General features: G+C 39.2%; 1 protein-coding gene and 1 pseudogene across 1 annotated transcript in view; both read right to left on the bottom strand.

Annotated features, from left to right (window-relative positions):
• CCDC7 (coiled-coil domain containing 7) overlaps positions 1-12,439 on the bottom strand; it is a 175,613-nt gene that overhangs the window by 18,090 nt on the left and 145,084 nt on the right. The window lies entirely within an intron of this gene.
• LOC118026632 lies at positions 1,960-2,119 on the bottom strand (annotated as a pseudogene).

The raw sequence follows: 12,439 nt of genomic DNA, 5'->3' as shown, positions 1-12,439 counted from the left end.
TGGATGAAAGACCTCAATGTGAGACAGGAATCCATCAAAATCCTAGAGGAGAACATAGGCAGTAACCTCTTTGACATCGGCCACAGCAACTTCTTTCAAGATACATCTCCAAAGGCTAGTGAAACAAAAGCAAAAATGAACTTTTGGGACTTCATCAAGATAAAAAGCTTCTGCACAGCCAAGGAAACAGTCAACAAAACAAAGAGGCAACCCACAGAATGGGAGAAGATATTTGCAAATGACACTACAGACAAAGGGCTGGTATCCAAGATCTTTAAAGAGCTTCTCAAACTCAACACCCAAAAAACAAGTAAGTCCAAAAATGGGCAGAAGACATGAACAGACACTTCTCCAAAGAAGACATACAAATGGCTAAGAGACACATGAAAAAGTGTTCATCATCATTAGCCATCAGGGAAATCCAAATCAAAACCACACTGAGATACCACCTTACACCAGTTAGAATGGCCAAAATGGACAGGGAAATAAACAACAAATGTTAGAGAGGTTGTGGAGAAAGGGGAACCCTCTTACACTGTTGGTGGGAATGCAAGCTGGTACAGCCACTTTGGAAAACAGTGTGGAGGTTCCTCAAAAATTTAAAAACAGAGCTACCCTATGACCCAGCAATTGCACTCCTGGGTATTTACCCCAAAGACACAGATGTCGTGAAAAGAAGGGCCGTATGCACCCCAATGTTCATAGCAGCAATGTCCGCAATAGCCAAACTGTGGAAAAAGCCGAGATGCCCTTCAACAGATGAATGGATAAAGAAGATGTGGTCCATATATACAATGGAATATTACTCAGGCATCAGAAAAGATGAATACCCAACTTTTACATCAACATGGATGGGACTGGAGAAGATTATGCTAAGCGAAATAAGTCAAGCAGAGAAAATCAATTATCATATGGTTTCACTTATTGGTGGAACATAAGGAATAACATGGAGGACATTAGGAGAAGGAAGGGAAAAATGCGGGGGGGGGAATTGGAGGGAGAGATGAACCATGAGAGACTATGGACCTGAGAAACAAACAGGGTTCTAGAGGGGAGGGGGGAGGGGGGAGGGGGGATTGGTTAGCCCAGTGATGGGTATTAAGGAGGGCACATACTGAATGGAGCACTGGGTGTTATATGAAAACAATGGATTGTGGATCACTACATCAAAAACTAATGATGTATTGTATGGTGACTGACATAATATAATAAAATTAAAAACTACAAAAAATATATATATCTGGGTGCCTGGGTGGCTCAGTTGGTTAAGTGACTGCCTTCGGCTCAGGTCATGATCCTGGAGTCCCAGTATCGAGTCCCGCGTCGGGCTCCCTGCTCATCAGGGAGTCTGCCTCTCTCTCTGACCCTCCCCCCTCTCATGCTCTCTCTCTATCTCATTCTCTCTCTCAAATAAATAAATAAAATCTTTAAAAAATATATATATATATATATCTTACACTGAAAATGTTGACTAGCTACAAATAATAGCTATTGTTTTTACTGAAATAATTAAAAATAGGAATTAAAGTATAAAATAAGGCAAGTATATGAAACAATAAAGGAAAAGTATTCTAACACTAGAAAAACAAATTATTGGTTAATGAGGATGATAAACATATTTTCTCTTGTATGGTCCAGGTGGATATTTTCCTTTCCCTAGTCAGTAGCTTGGCAGAGATTCTCAAAATCTTTCACTGATACCTGCAATATTGGACTGTGAACTCCCTCCACACACCCTTCTATAGACATGTCTACTTCCCCTTCATCAGGGAGTTTCACAATTAGAGAATCATCTATTTTTCTCTGTACCCCTCCTACTTCTCTATAAATATATATACTAGTATGTAAACAGGATCCTTCCCCTAGAGCACTTTCCATTATCCATCAAGTTGTCTCTAGTCCAAACACTCCTTGTGCAAAATGAGAGCTTGGAATATTACATGTGTTCTGCTTCTACTCTGCTTGTAAGCTTTTTCAATAAATACTATTGTAGTGTAATAACTACATTATATTCTTAGTTGTATATGAGTTATCTGGATATTTTAGCTTTGTTTTCAATTAGCAATAATCGCGCCTCGGATAAACCTCATTGGCTACGATACTGCCACTGCACAAAGCTGATATTTTAGCTTTGGAAAACAGAACTAGTTTGATTGGGCCCTCACGGAGGTGGAAAATAAACCCACTGGAAGCCTTACATCAGACAAAGAGTGGCTCATTGTGCCCAAACTGTGCAAACAATGTGGTTCATGCTGAACACCTGCTTTCCTTATGGGAATATGGATTTTTTGGTACATGGTAGGAACAGCGTGTCTATAAGACCTGCCACCAGTAAAAACCCTGGGTACTGAGTCTCTAACGAGCTTACCTGGTAGAAATAATTTCATGTGTTGTCACAAAGAGAGGACTCTTGGATGCTTCTACCTAATGTCTTCCAAACCTTGCCCCATACCTTTTCCCTTTGCTGATTTTGCTTTGTATCCTTTTGCTATAATATCATGATAATGACTATGTGTGGAGCCCTCTTAGTCCTCTTAGTAAATCACTGTACATAGGGATGGCTTTGGGGACCCCCAACACAGTTGGCATCAGAAGTGGGATTCACTAGAATGGCCCCTGCACTCACTAAAAAATGATGAAAGCACTGTTTGGGAAAAGAAGTTATGAAAGGTTGGGATGGAATATGATTAACTTTGGGTGGCTGTAGAGTCACCTATTATGAAATAGCTGCTGAGCTGATAGCAGCTGAGAGGTAAAAGTTACCTATAGAATTTGAAAATGATAATTTCAACCCCAGGAGAACTGGTCTGCTGGATCTCCTTGGTTGCTTTTCTGGTGAAATGAGGGGAAAAGATGCAGCCTGGGTGATGTCTTGGATTTTTGTTCTCTCTACCAAGTGGAAGGATAAAGGGCCTAAAAATACCCAAAGGTGGACTTTGGATGTGCCAAAGGCTGTAAAAACTAGTTTGTAGTTATTCTTTCCTCCAGGTGGAAAGGAAAAAGTTTAAATCAGCTGCTAGTGCTGGAGCAAAGGGGAAAAAAGGTGGAGGTAAGTGTTAAGGGGGGATAAGGCTGGGTGGGGAGAACTCTAGTCTTTTCTTCAACCTAGCCCTGCTACTACTGTGGCATCACTCTCTTCCCCTTCCATTCCAGCTGGGATCTTCTGTGGCTCTAATGTTAACCTTGTAAATGCTAAATGTATTGCTAGTATGAATTTGCAATGAGTAAAAAGGAGAATTTTTAAATGGCTTTGTATTTTGTAACTATTGCATCTGGATATATGATAAAAACTGATGTGAAATGCTGTATGTTTTAATTTCATAAATGCTAGAGGAATCATCCTGATCAGGGAAAGCTGCAAAGAAAAGTATTAATGGGATTTTGTTGCCAAGGGTGACTTGGAATTTAAATTCTCTGGATATTGAAAGTAGAACAATGGGGCATATGGATGGCTCAGGTAAGCATCTGCCTTAGGCTGAGGTCATGATCCTGGGGTCCTGGAATCCAGCCCCTCATCAGGTTCCCCACTCAGTGGGTAGTCTACTTCTCCATCTCCCTCTCCCCCTACTTGTGCTCTCTCTCTCTAAAATAAATAAATAAAATCGTTTTAAAAAAAATAGAACTAGATTCCATAAATCATGATTTTGCCTATTAGAAGCAGGAAAGGCAGCCTATTTTTGCCTATTAGAAAAGGAAAGGCAACAAGAGCAAGAGAGGCAATCCCTAAATGAAGATACACATTTGGAGTTTTATCTTTTTTTTTTTTTTTTTTAAGATTTTATTTATTTATTTGTCAGAGAGAAAGAGAGAGAACACAAGCAGGGGGAGTGGCAGGCAGAGGAAGAAGCAGGCTCCCCGCTGAGCAAGGAGCCCAACACAGGACTCAATCCCAGGATCCCGGGATCATGACCTGAGCCCAAGGCAGACACTTAACTAACTGAGCCACCCAGGCACCCACATTTGGAGTTTTAAACAGCAGTTTTTGGTTGCTAATAGGCTCTTGTAAAATCAGACATTTGACCCTTAATGATGATGATTTTTCTGGCCTGATGTGCATATTTTTGAGTGAGTCAACTTGGGCTCTAAGACTGACAAAGAAGGTTTGGTAACACCTTGATTGACATTTGGACTTGTAACAGGACTCTCTATCTCTATGGCATCTCAGAGTTGCTACTAATAAAAATAATAATTAAAGAAAAAAAGCTAATTCATAGATCCTAATTACCTGGACCTGACTCAGTTAAAACCTGACACTGTCTGCTATAGGCTGTTTCAGCCTCAGCATGGGTTATTCTAAAGGATGAAAAGCAGAAAGGCTTAATCAGACTCTGGGACAGCTCCAGATCTAGGACACCTGTCTTTGAGTCCCTAAACTCCAAAAACATCATGTATGCAGACTGCACCATCTGGATCACATACCAATATCCACAGAAAAGAGCTTGTTCTCTGAAGAAACCATCTTAAATACAGCTGCTGATCTACTCTGTATACAGAGACTAACTACACTCCTCACTTTCCCTGATAAAAGTTGCAAGTTGGGGAAGGGCACATCTCAAGGACTGTGGCCACTGCGTGCTCTTAACAGATCAAACTCTCTGGATGTTGATTATTGTTTGACTTGCTGGATTAGTTGCAGTTTGCAACAATGGACTGATACTCTGACTCTACTTCTCTCACTTGTCTCCTGGTATACACACCTTAGTAGGTCCATTTGACTATTAAAAACAGCTGTTCCCACAAAGTGATTGATTTTTTTTTTCTAGGCTGCTCACTAGATAAATGATCAGAACAAAAGGGATGGGAGGTTATGTAAACACATTTTGAAAATTTTGAAAATTCAGAATTTGTCCTGATCAATTCCTAAACATGTTGTATCTTTCTGGTTAGGATGTATAAAAATGCTTTTCTGCAAAAAATGCTTTTGTCCTTCTTGCATACAACCCTTCTAGTCAAAAGATCTAAGTGAAAGTAGAACATGATTTGGAAAGAATGTAAAGTTTTGATTACTGAATGAAAACACTGATTTTTGTAACACCTGATAAAAAAACAAAGTTCAGCACGTTAGCAGGCCATAGGGAGGGAGAGGGCACTAATAATCTTTGTTTTTCAGAACTGTTCCAGAAGTTTTCCCCTCTTCCTGAGGAAAATGCTCTGTGCTGCCTTTCTGAGCTGCTGAGAGCACCTTGAATTCAAACAGTGTGGAGACCTGAGATCGCACTTGACAGTGCTGATGATGAGATAGCAGGGGTGGGGATCCTGCACTTTCCACATGGAACAGCTTCAGATGTCATCTATATTTCCCAGGTACATTAACTGGTGTCATTCACAAGAAAAACTGGAACTGACTGCTTTTAAGCAGTCCTTCTAAAACAAAATGATTCAACTAAACCAATCAGTCTGGACCAGAAACCCTAAGGTGAGAGGCCGCATTGGGGCCCTGTTCACCTGCACTGCCTGACTAAAGTATGTCCTCCTGGGGTGCTCTAACAATTATAAAGTCTTTGTTTCCAGGGGTACCATGTGTCCTCTCTGGGATTAAATTTCTTGCGTGTGTGACCTAACTGTCATGACACTGTCTCAGCCCTGGAAGGCCTTCAGGTCAGCTTCAACTTACTGACCATAGTTGTACAATTCCTGAATTGGTGCCTTGGGTAAGATAAAGAGAAGATCAATATAGAAAATTAAAGAGAAAGTCACTTGGCTTTCTAACCATAAGATATGGTTAGTGGGATTTGTTTTACAAGAGAAGTCCAGGACTTCTAAAGGGTATAACTGAGATTAATACTACAGGTTAGTCTCACCCTGGAGGCTGGGGACCCACTGATAATTTTTTACTGTAAAAATGCCTTGGTCAAGGGGGTGTACTGCACAGCAAAGAGTGGACCTAACAACACTGAGACTGCTATCCTTAGAATGACCTGATTGCAAGGTTGAATCTTGGCTGGCATTTGGGAACTTGGATTTAGGGAGGGTTCCTACAATTCCCGGAGCTGATAAGAGTGGCTCACTGTGCCCAAATTGGTAGCACAAACAATGTGATTTATACAGAATACCTGCTTTGCTACTGGGAGCCTGGAATTTTTATATATGGCAGGCAGAGGGTGCTACATGACTAGCCTCAATAAAAACCCTGGGCACTGAGTCTCTAATGAGCTTGACATTTCATATGTATTGTCATAATTCATTGCTGGAGGAATTAAGAGCATCCTGTGTGACTCCACTGGTAGAGAACTCTTGGAAATTTACACCTGGTTTCTTCTGGATTTTCCCTCATGAAACTTTTCCCTTTACTGATTTTGCTTTGCAACCTTTTGCTGTAACAAATCATAGCCATGATAATGACCATATGCTGAATCCTCTGAGTTCTCCCAGTAATGGGAGTGGTCTTAGGAACCCCTGACACATAGGTCTACTATTTTTGTACTTTATATTACAACCAAATTTGCTCTTTCTCTCTTGGATTATATAACTGACACTGGAGTTCTGGAATACTAAACCCAGAAGAGATACAAAGCCATGCTGATTGGAAAACTACCCTATTGGCCAAGTACATGAACTTGGGAAGAACTGTCTGAACTAATCATTCAGTAATATTGCATATAGGGAGGGTAAAGATAAAATTAGTCTCCAAATAAAATTTGATGCATGCAGGGATGCTATGAAATGCCAGTATATCTAGTTAAAAAAAAACTACTGGGGGGATGCCTGGGTGGCTCAGTCGGTTAAACATCTGCCTTGGCCTCGGGTCATGATCCTGGGGTCCTGGGATCAAGTCCCACATCAGGCTCCCTGCTCAGTGGGGAGCCTGCTTCTCCCTCTGTCTGCTTCTCCCTCTGTTTGTGCGCTCACTTGCGCACTCTCTCTGACAAATAAATAAATAAATAAATAAATAAGTAAGTAAGTTAAGTAAGTTTTAAAAATCTTTAAAATAAAAACAACATTGGGCATAATAGTCAAAGCTTCAACAGTGGGAAAAAACCCAACTGTATCCCCCCCAAGTCTTTGTTATTATACCAGCTACTGAATAAATTGCTGCCGCTACTGATACATGTATGCAGAAAGACATGCAACATGCAACCTTTACTAATATTTCTTGGGAATATTTGAATTCCTGACATACATTTTCAACAGGTGGAGTAAAACCAGCACAACGTGAACTGCTAGCAATTTCCAGACATTCTAGTATATTGAAGACAGTGGCCAACACTGAAGAAGTACTGCTTATTTTCTAGGGACATCTCATTAAAGATAATTTAAATGAAAACACAATCCATGATCCTGTCATTCAAATGAATTTTGGGAAGGGGATCATTTGGACAATACCAAAAAGATATATTCTACATCCTTTACAAGAACATTTATTAGCTCTGCAGGCCCCAACCACAAAGGACTTTCTTCTTTAAGTACTGATGACATCACATTCTATACCTAGTGACTCTTCAAAGCATCTGTATCAGAGCAACTAATTTTATTTATTTTTTTTCTTTTTTAAAGATTTTATTTATTTATTTGACAGAGAGAGAGAGATAGCAAGAGCAGGAACACAGCAGGGGGAGTGGGAGAGGGAGAAGCAGGCTTCCCGAGGAGCAAGGAGCCCGATGCGGGGCTGGATCCCAGGACCCTGGGATCATGACCTGAGCCGAAGGCAGACGCTTAACAACTGAGCCACCCAGGCGCCCCTCAGAGCAACTAATTTTAAATGAAAGCTCCTACATTAAGAAGCTATGGAAAAGTTCCAGGCATCACAAAAGCACATTTTAACTTTATATCTGCTATATTCTTTAGACTCATGGGATTACAGGTACATGACATGTAAATAACTTTTGCTGACTGGAGCTTTTGGCAACAATACTTCAAATTATTTGTCAGTTCCTGGGACTCTGAACTCCATTACTTCTTCCCACTGCTAAATATTATATGCTCTTGGCCTATTATTGGGCCCCAATGGGGCAGATTTTCTCACCTTTCAAACAAACGTTCCTATCGCATGATGGATCTTCTCTAAACCAAAATCTCATAAGGTGGTACAAGCCTGGAAAATTCTATTGAAAAGGAAACTGACTTAGCACATCCAATAAAGGGCCAATCCTGGTCCTTAGGATCTTGGCCAAATTAATAAAATATGTCTGCACACTCACTGGGCACAGAGATACTCCCCTGCTGTTTTAACCAAACCATTGACTTAGTAAGACCCTTGCCTTGCCTACAAGATTTGCCACCTGACAAGAAAGTATGATTCACTGATCCAACAGTCTCTCTCAAAAGTCATAAAATCTATTGAGGTACTGCATTTGTCCACCAGAATAATGGTAAGTTGTTAAGATCCCATAGAATTGGACATTCTTCAAAATTAGGTGAATTTCAGGCATTGTTCATAGCCACAGAGCACACCCTTAGATTGAATTATACTTTTACAAACACTCATGAGCCATCGCTAATGGCCCAGTGACATGGTCAGGCCATTGGGCCACACAGGACAAAACTATTAAATACACATATTTTTTTCTGAGACACCCCCTACCCAAGGAAATAGGTAGAGCAACTTAGTAACAAACTCAATCCTTCTTTTTTTTTTTTTTTTTTAAGATTTTATTTATTCATTTGAGAGAGAGATAGAGAGAGTATAAGCAGGGGGAGAGGCAGAGGGAGAGGGAGAGGCAGACTCCCCGCTGAGCTAGGAGCCCGATGTGGGGCTCGATCCCTGGACCTGGAGATCATGACCTGAGCTGAAGGCAGACACTTGCTTAGCCATCTGAGCCACCCAGGCGCCCTAATCCTTATTTTTCATGTGTACATGCCCACAAGAAGGAGCTAAATCTAAAAGAAAAATATCTGATCTAAAAAAGTCAATCAAGAACGTATGACCTTTGTGTCTACTATGGTCTTGGGTCCATCTCCATTCTATCCCACCATGAAGGAACTAGATGTTTAATAGGGAATTTATCTAAAAGACAGAGAAGCCACTGTTGCCCATCCAGCCTATTCTACTTGCCATCTAAGCCAGTTTCTTTAAAAACAACCTCCACAGTGCTTGTCAATCCAGTTTCCCCTTGTTGTTCATAAGTTATAAGATGACATAACCTGCAAGGGCCTCTCTGCATTTGTTGAATTCCAATGTACTTTGGAACTAAAGAGTGAAAGAAAAGATTATTTCAAGATAAATATTATATTCCCATTTTTTTTTACTCCCTTTGATCTCAGTATATGAATGGACAAATCAGACTGATCATTTAAAAGATGGACATTGTCTTTGCATCAGATTCTTCTGCAAACATCCTCTTCTAACCCTGCAGGTGACTTCTGAGGGAAAAATAGTAACTTTGGGGTCCCTGCTGAATTTATCACTCCAAAAAAATGACAAGCTGGCTCATCTCCAAGAAGGAATAACAGATCTCAGTTTATCAAGCGTGAACATGTCTGACCTTGGGAAATGGTTGGAGGGGGGATATCAAGGGAGATAATGAATAAATTTCTCTCTTACTGCAGATATTGTACAGATATTCCAAAACAGCCTTTGGCTGTCCAGGAAGTAAAGCTTATAATCTGTGAATTTATTTATTTATGCTGGTTTTGCACCCACACCTACCCCAGCTGGAGACCCTACTGTCATCTTTCTCCCAGGCAATACTGTAGAAATTGTTATGATCAGGACCAGGTGTCAGCTGGAGCTAATGGAGAGCCTATTAGTGAGACCCCAAGACCAAGAAGTAGACAGAGGACAGACAAATCTCTGTTATGGCATGGCCCTGGTAGTTCTCTCCATTCTCCCTTTCGGTGTTTTGGCAGAGCTGGCTCACCAGGACTGCTGAATGGAAAAATAGCTCTCACTGATACCAGCTATGTTAACATACAAAATGCCTACTCCTCCAGGAGCTTCCTTTTTCTAACAAGGCCACTGCCCCAAGCAGGAATCTCTCACTGTTACATGGTTGACTAGGTGCTCTCTATCCCCTCTCAATGCCTCTATAATTTTGTAGGGTTATGTGAGGAGCAAGTCCCTCTCAGGAGCACTTTCCATGGTGAATTTGATGTACTTTCCTGCAGAATAATGACAGCTCAGGAGATATTGTACCCTCTACTGTTTCTTAGTTTGTAAGCTTTCCTCTATAAAATCTAACTAATGTCTATAATTTGGACCACAAGTAATATGTTACTTGCACAACCATTAATTGAGGAAATTATAGTCTCCTTTAGGGTTTTTAAAAAGGTAAATCTCCGTTTGTAGTTTATTGGAAAGAGTCAAAAAATTATGACAGGTTTTTTTAATTTCATAGTTAGACATCCCTTTTCTTGATACATAATAATCATCCTTGACCACCAATCTAAATTAGCCTTCCCTGTGACTCCCTATCAGAAAGGGAGTTTTGTTCTCTTCATTTATTACTCTATAAAATTATCTTGTTCATGTATTCTCACTTGTTTTTTTGCCTGTCTTCCCCACTATAATGTAAACATCACAAGAAAAGAAAGCTTATTTTTGTTATCAGTAAAACCCAATGCCCAAAAGAGTACCTGGCATATGAAGGTGACAATATTTGTTGAATGATTGAGTTTAGTGAATAAATGAATAAATTTAATAGCTAATCATCTATGGGAAAAAATGGACACATATTAATACACTTCCTCTTTTGTATATGTTTTTGTGCTTAGTGTTGGGGGGAAAGTTGTAAAAAAAGGATTTAGAAAGAATTAGGTTGGATGTATAACTCTTAAAAATAAAACACCAAGAAACAGTTTACATTTTCATATCCAAAAAGTGTAAATTTCAATGCTATAAAACACTTAAGAAAAGCTAACCCCACGTTTGATGCGAAACACTAAATTATTAACATCTATTGTGTTTGATTAAATATTTGCCACTAAGTCATTCCCTAACCAAAACAAATCGCTAAATGTTGTAAAGCGCAAAAAAAAAAAAAAAATGTACTTTATTGTAATCAATACCATGTGTCTGTTCAGGTGGAATCTCCTTACTTTGCTCCCATCCACTCTCTGAAGGTTAGGGAGACTTTTCCAAAGTATTTCAGAAATTCTATTAGGATCTAAGAAGTAACCCAAAATGAAGTTTGATGAATAATATAGTGCCATGTGCTTAACAGTTTGATTTTTTATTATATTTAGCAATATTCAACCTACAGCTATTAAGGGAAATTCTATAAAATCTATCAAGCTACAGCAACCTTTCTCATGTCATATCTCCCATTTTTTCCTCAGTTTAAACTAAAAAAAAAAAAAATTACTGGTCTTTCCCTGGCACACTGTGTAGATTCTAAACACCCTTGTTTTTGTTTCAACTGTTCAGTCCACCTGTAACACCTGTTCCTCATATTTCCGTGTTAAAATTCAACCCACCTGTCTTTCTTAAATTAAATGCTGTTACACTCATTCAAGCCAGAAATAACTTTTCCTCCTTTTTGATGCAACCTTTTGGTAACCTTTTATAGAATGCATCTTCTGCATTATACTGCACTTATTTTTGCACATGTCTTGTCTGCCTTACTAGAACATTTAATGCATTGAGGGCAAGGATGATACAGCTGTCATCTTGATATTCCTCATGATATCTAGCACTGTGCCTTGCACAGCATGGAAATTCAGTCCATATTTCCCTATTTGAACTAAACTGAATTGAATAATCTTCCTCCTGAAGTTAGGCAACATTTATATGAATTAACACTAATATGGGGGGGGGGAAGCCATTTAAGAGGAATTTTATATATTCATTCTATGATCTTTTTCTGTTCTTGATGCCCTATATTCCCTATCATCCTTAAGTCCATTATTCCCCAACCAACCCTTCTTCCATTCTTCCACTTCCCACTATTACTCTTATTAACTGTGACTTATCAGCCAAGTAGAATGGGGGCTGGCAAGAGTAGTAACTCACAGTAACACTATCATAACCCATCTTCAAGACTTTTCCAAACGCTCATAGAAAGTAACTTAGACTGCCTTACTCTCTCATAGAGACTAGAAATCCTCTTTAAAATACTTCTGTTTAAGCCAATATTTCTACTTCCTGAGATTCACCAAATATAGTCTATCAAATTCAGCAGCAGGATCTAAATGTCCAATATTAAAACAACTTATATGAAAAGTTACTACTTCATGTTCTTCACGGTGACATTAGCTTTCCAGCATTTCAAAGCCTATTACTTCATGATTTTTCCATAGAAAAATTATAGTAGTATGCCATGCTCTACCATAGTCTTAACATGAATAAAAGAGTATCATGCTTTATTTGTTCCTATTTCTACAGTTCATAAGCTGGTTAAGCTCCAATTAAAGTTGAAGATAATTATTAATACTTTTTCATATACCTTCTCAAATATTCATAATACTGATCAGATATAATCATAATGTGAAGTAATAAATGACAAGAACTCTACCCATAAGTTTGCAAAGCAACAAATAAATGTCTATCTTCTCTTGAGATATT

This window comes from Mirounga leonina, unplaced genomic scaffold, assembly GCF_011800145.1.
Source record: "Mirounga leonina isolate KUSES-001 unplaced genomic scaffold, KU_Mleo_1.0 Mir_260, whole genome shotgun sequence".
Classification (NCBI taxonomy): Eukaryota; Metazoa; Chordata; class Mammalia; order Carnivora; family Phocidae; genus Mirounga; species Mirounga leonina.
The sequence above is the reverse complement of the archived record's forward strand: the minus strand, read 5'-3'. Positions and strand labels throughout refer to the sequence as shown.